Source organism: Echinops telfairi, unplaced genomic scaffold (genome assembly GCF_000313985.2).
Source record: "Echinops telfairi isolate 266 unplaced genomic scaffold, ASM31398v2 ScPeMD7_5;HRSCAF=22, whole genome shotgun sequence".
Classification (NCBI taxonomy): Eukaryota; Metazoa; Chordata; class Mammalia; order Afrosoricida; family Tenrecidae; genus Echinops; species Echinops telfairi.
This window is the reverse complement of record NW_022103901.1, coordinates 16,851,638-16,857,849: the sequence shown is the minus strand read 5'-3', so window position 1 is coordinate 16,857,849 and position 6,212 is coordinate 16,851,638. Positions and strand designations below refer to the sequence as shown.

Below are 6,212 nucleotides of genomic sequence, written 5' to 3'. Positions count from 1 at the left end.
TCCTCCTTGCAACCCTTATCTAAGGGGATGTCCAGTTGCCCACAGATGGGCTTTGGGTCCCCAATCTGCACCTCTCTTCATTCATTATGATTTGATTTTTTGTCCTTTGATGCCTGATACCTGATCCCATTGACACCTCATGATCACACAGGCTGGTGTGCTTCTTCCATGTGGTCTTTGTTGCTTCTCAGCTAGATGGCTACTTGTTTACCTTCAAACCTTTAAGAACCCAGATGTTATATCTTTTGATAGCCGGGCACCATCAGCTTTCTTCACCACATTTACTTATGCACTCATTTGTCTTCAGCAATCGTGTTGGGAAGGTGAGCATCATGGAATGCCAGTTTAGTAGAACAAAGTGTTCTTGCATTGAGGGAGTACTTGAGTGGAGGCCCAGTGTCCACCTCGAGGCTGCACTCTTGATGGGAGCAGCCCCTCTCCCAAGACCAGCTGCTGGTCTCCCAGCCACAGACCTTCAGGTTCCAGCCCAGGGCCTGACCCTTAGGCCACCCACCAGAGCTCCTCAAACAGCAAGCTAAATCAAACCAGCCTGCAGGCAGCCTTGACCTGTTTACAAGTCTGGCCAGTGCCCGCCCCTGAGCCTCTGCTGCATGAATACCCCCAGGCAGGCCCTGACTCTGCCCCCACTGACCACAGTCCCCAATTCCCAGGCTCCCCTGCACCCTGCCCCTCATTCCTGCTTGGGGCAGAGAAGCAGGTAGCTCCCCACCCTTCCCACTAACTCCCGATTCCATTCCTGCACCCCACTCCACCCCCAGCCCACCCCAGCCCCCCACCCCACCCCGGCTACGCTGTCAGCTCCCTCGAGTGGTTTCTGCAAGTAGGTGGGGGAAAGCACGTGGCGGCTGGCTCTACCCAGCACACCGCCCTCCCCTCGCTGGGGGCCCTGCCTGGCCTGGCGGGAGACGGCAGGTGGTTCCTGCTCTCTCCTGGGCCTGGCTGGCTGTGTGGGTTTAGGCAACCGTTTGATTTTTTTCCCCCTCAAACCACTTGTCTTCATTGAAATGTCAGAGTTCACAGTGAAACTCAAGATTCCTTGCTTCCCCAGGGACATGGAAGGGGTGGGTGGGGGGGTTTCACAGTCCTGAGTGGCCTCTAAAGCCCTGGGCAGGCGCCCTACAGAGCACCACAGCCCGTGTGTCCCCACTTTATCCTCAGCCCCACAGGAATTAGGGTTTGCAACTCCTGAGACAGACAGACAGACAGACAGACAGGCCGGCAGCGAATGCAGGGGCAGGCGGGGAGGAGGTCTGTGGGGCCTCCAGCACCAGGCTGCGGCAGCCTGAGTGGCAAGTGGCTCCCCTGGGTCTGGGAGCAGGGAGAAGGGGTGGGGCCAGCCCTGTGCAGCACAACCCGTGCGTCCCTGTGCCCCTGTGGGGTGTCTGCTGGATTGTCATGTTATGTGTCTCTGTCCCCCGATTACATTCGACACTGCATCCTGCTGCCTTCTGGGAAACTCCTCCCATCCCCGTGGTCCCTGCTTGGTGGGGAAGTACCTTTGGCAGACTTATTTGGTAATAAGACTCCCCACCAGCCAGAGGTCACTAAGGGCTCTCCGTGCACGGGCCGCTGTAGAGGGTCTTGTCTCCCCAGTGCAGGTACCCCCAGCATCCTGGAGGTACGGGGGAGTAGTCCGTCACCAGCTATGTGGCTACTTTGGGGAGCAGCTCAGCCTGCGACACCCCCGGGGAAGTGGTAGGACTTTAGACTCTTAAGCAAAGGGCAGCTTCTGTAGCTGGAGGTGCCGAATCAGGGGCCTTGGGGTGTGGCCCCTGGCCTGAGCCCTTCACCTGAGCAGGGTCTCACCGTCAGCCACCAGCTAGGTGTCCAGGCACAGACCACCCTCTGGAGCAGGGTCCTTGGTGGCCTCCCTGCCAGCTCCCACCCCTTCTGCTCCCTGGCTGCTGCCCCTGCCTCGGCCCACCTCTTACCTGGTCTATCCCACCCTGCACCCCACCCCCGGGAACCTCAGGGGAGGCTCAGAGGACTTCAGAGGGGCGCATGGACCCCAGCCCTTGAGGACACTGACGACTCACGTCACAACACGTCAGTGCAGAAGCCCCCAGGCTGGCCCTCTGGGGCCCCTGCCCCTCGCTCCCTGCCCACCTGGGATGACCTGTCGGCCCAGGAAGAAGTGACCTGGGAGCAGTTTCAGGGGCCAGGGAGTGGTGCGCATGCTGACATCCTCTCTGTCCCTGCCCTCCAGCCTAGGATAGCCCCCCACCCCCACAGGATTGCTGGACAGGGCTGCCAGTCCTCTGCTGCCCCTGCCCCAGGAAGGGGTGTGGGGTGCTCCTGTCCACATCTGAGGGTTTAATTCACCCCACACAGGGAAGACTCCTTTCCCCGAATCTACAACTTGCCACGTGCCCCCCAGTGCCCACCAGGGGGCAAAGTGCCACCCAGCTCCCACTGCCTCTCATGCCATAGGTTTTGCAGTCAAATGCCCTTGTCCCCGTTCCCAGGGCCACTGTGGATTCAGCCACCGCCTCCCCGCCACACTGCCCCAGTTCTCCCACACATACACACTCCCAGTCATTGTCAGGACAGAGGTGGTGACCCCCTAGGCGTGGATGACCGCCTAGCAGCGGCGCCCAGGCCCCCTGAGCTCTCTCTGCTAGCAGACCTTGCTGCCACCCCCTGCTGCAGGGCCTCCACATGGGCTGCCCCTCTGCCACCCGTCAGTCCCATCTCTGTTCTGGGAGCCCTCTGTCCAAACTGCGGCTAGTTTTTCTCACTGTGAAGTGACAGTGCGGATAGTCTGTCCTCTCCATGGAGAGCAGGCCACATGGGGGAGGGCAGCCAGCTCTGTCCGCCATGGCAGGGCCAGGCCCACCCAGCTCAGAACCTGTGCTCCCAAGCCCCACAGAAATGACTTCTTGGGTCAGCGAGGTCTGTGTGGGCCGGGCGGCATTTGAACCCAGGCTGGTGGCAGGGGCCTTCTCCTCCCTTCTTCCTCCCTCCTGGCAGCCCAGCTTCCCCCAGCCCCCCAGCGCGCTGTGTCCTCAGGCCAGGCTGCCGCAGACTAGTGTGTGCCCATGAATCAAGCTGACGTTTCCATTACCGGCGGGAGACGACTATGGGGCCGGCCGCGGGCTGGCTCTGCGGAGTGGGCTAGGATAACTGCTTATCGCCACCGCTGCTGAGGACGGACGCAGGCCTGGTGACTCACCAAGGCTGGTGGACCGGAGGTTAGGACCCTCTGGGGGTAGAAGGGGCGGTGTGAACCAGGTCCGGGTGCCAAGTGCACAAGCACGGTGGGTGCATGGGGCTGGGTGGTGTGTGCCCGCAGCAGCACCTATGAGTGCGGTCCATCAGGCCCCCAAGCGTGTATAAGGTCCCCCATACGGGCATGGGTAGCCAGCATGCCTGCACATACCTGGGCCGTGTGTGTGCATGGAGGCAAACAGGGCCCAGCATTGCACACAGGTGAACGTGTGTCAGATGCCAGCGGGGGCGGGCTCTGCACCTCTTGATACCCCAAGCTTGGGACACATGGAGACACCTGGGTGAGGGAGGTGTGGGTGCTGAGGCTGGAGACGTGCAGCCCAGTGGGCAGTCAGGAGGGTTGAGAACGCCATGCTGGGGGGATGGAGAAGAGGCCCTTTCCTTCCCTCCCCAGAACCCCTGGAGGCTGCCCACCAGGCGATGTCATCTGCAGGTGAGTCATGCCCTGACAGACACCCACCTGGCCTGCCTGGAAGTGCTTCCTTGCGTCTGGCCAGCTGTCTTTATGCTGCAGGCTGCAGAGCACCGGTGGACCCCTGGCCCTCAGCCCCTGCCCAGCAGGTGGGATGGGTGACACTGAGCTGCCTTGTCCCAAGGCTTCCCCCCTGCCCCTTCCCTTCCCTGACCCTTTGGCAGGGGAGCACAGCCCACGTTGGGGCAGCCACGCACCATCATCACAGGCGACTTGCATGATTATTTATTGGATGCTTTTCTTGAAGCCTGTCTCTCTTTTCACGGAAATGCCTACTGGGGTTCCCCCCGAGCAACGGTGTCTGTGAGTCGTGGCCCGGAGCGCCGCGGTACATTTGTCTACTACACATTTACAGTAGCACGACTACTCAGAGGGGACAGTGCAGCCCATGTGCCAACCGAATCCCCGCCTGCACCCGTGGGGGGGCTGGCTGCACGCCAACTTCAAGAGGACCCTGGCGGGAAGCAGGCACTCTCTCCAGCCTAGATCCTGACGGACCTCATCGCTCCCTAGCCCTGTACCTGCGGTGGCTCCCTCTTGCTCCAAGCCTAACGCCAAGTCCTTGTCCTAGCATCCAAGGCCTTTATGATTCCGCACCCATCTCAGTAAGTCCCCACCTGGGCTGAATGAGTCAGGAATGAATGAATGGCTCAGGCTTGATGAAGGCGCACAGGCATGAGTCAGCGATGACCGGTGTGCACCTCCACTTGGATGTCCCCAAGACTTCCCTCGTCCCCGTGCCCTGCCCCTTGCCTGGGCAGCATCACCAACATGCCAACCCCTCCTAACTTGCTCCTGAACCTGCCCACAGGGCCCTTCCTACTTGGGCTGCACGGAGGATGGGGCGAGGCTCTGCCTATGGCTGCCGTGGCCCTCCTGCACGCAGGCCCGGCCACGGCTGTGGCCTCTGCCCTGGGAGCAAGCTGACACTTCCTGAGTCTTGCGAGTTGGGCTGTGATCAGTAAGGTAAGCAGTTTGATACCACCAGCCTCTCGGAGGCTTTCCACTCCCATAGACAACAGACAGACACATTACAGTCTCAGGAACTCACAGGGGCAGCTCTATCCTACCCCACTGGGTCCCTGTGGGTCAGCATCAACTAGGCGTCCGAGAGTCTGGGATCTTTTAAAGGAGGCTTTGAGACCCCTCCACACGCAGCCCTGAGTGCCACCAACTCTCCTGCCCCTCTTCTCTCTGGCCCTGCCATGGGGACTGTTTTACAGTTTCTGTAGTGCACCCCACTGCACCCTTCCCTCGGTGGCACCTTGACAGCCTCAGTGTCCCAGCTTAAATGTCATTTTCCAGAGGGGCCTCCTGTGACCACCACCCTCCATGACCTCGACCCCTTGCAAGTGCTGCTTTGGGGGCTCCCACAACCCCAACTCGCCCTCCTCGTCACAAAAGCAAACACCCACAGAGCTCTCCTACATGCCTCCCATGCACCTGCTCCTGAGTCTCCAGGACGGCTCTGGGAGGCCGGCTGACTGTGGGGAGGGGCAGGGAGCGAGAGGAGGAGCCAGAACTGGAATGCGGTCTGCCCTTAGAGCCACGTGCCACCGCATTCCCCACACTGGAGTGTCTGCCTTGTGGTCTGTCCTGCTCATCCTGAGCCATGTGAGGACAGACACTGTCGCTGTCTCAGGTGCCTACCACCGTAGGAGCACGGTCGATACACAGAGGATGGCTGAATAATGGGATGCACGCAAGGATGCTTGATGGGTCTGATGTAAGGAAGATGACGATGGATGGACGATATACTTACGGATGGTGATAGGTAAAGGAGAACTAAGTGCTCTGCTCAAGGGAGCCTTTGGGAAAGGCCTGGAAAGAAGTGACCCCTCGGGAGATCACTGAACTCGGTGCTAGGAGTCGTCTTGGTTCAAACTCCAGCTGTGTCCCTGATCCCTGTGACTCCACACTTCCTCGTCTCTAAGATCGGGGCTGTTCCCCAGGCATCGAAGTCCTAGGACTTTATGCAAAAGTGGCCCTAGACACAGGACAAAGGGTCCCCAGGGAGGGTCAGGGCATGGCCCCCTTGACGTGTGGCCTCTCTAAGCTCCTGGCTTCGGACGGCCTTCTAGGGCTTTGCCTGTTGGACGGCCACGCCCTCTGGAACCCGCCCACCTCCACCCCCAGGCCCAACTTTGGTTCTGAGTCCCCTCGGTGCCTGGCCCTGAGTGCACTGGCCTCAACACAGCGAGAAAACGGGTCCACAAGCATTTATTGAGCCCCTGCTGTGTGCCCCAGCCCTCGGCCACCGTGCAGGCTCAGCTTCTCCTCCTTCAGGAAGCTGCCCCTGCCCCCCACAGGGCTCTGCACCTCTGGGCCCCTCCTGAACTTCCCGGCTGGCGGGTGGGTGGCCCAGGTGTCCAGTGGATGATGTCCGTGTCTTTCGGTGCTGGCTGCAGCCAGCAGTTAGGGCTTCCTGTCCCAAAGCTGCTCTGAGACCCAGGAGAAGAGTGGGCCTGGTGGCTCCCACGCAGGAGGGTCG

The 6,212-nt window shown here is 60.6% G+C and overlaps 1 long non-coding RNA gene across 1 annotated transcript; it reads left to right on the top strand.

Moving 5' to 3' along the window:
• Window positions 1–2,131: 2,131 nt before the first annotated feature.
• On the top strand, window positions 2,132–6,194 carry LOC123520962. The gene is made up of 3 exons (XR_006679472.1): window positions 2,132–3,212; window positions 3,644–4,687; window positions 5,364–6,194. It is a non-coding gene; the product is annotated as an uncharacterized LOC123520962 (long non-coding RNA).
• The last annotated feature ends 18 nt before the right edge of the window (window positions 6,195–6,212 follow it).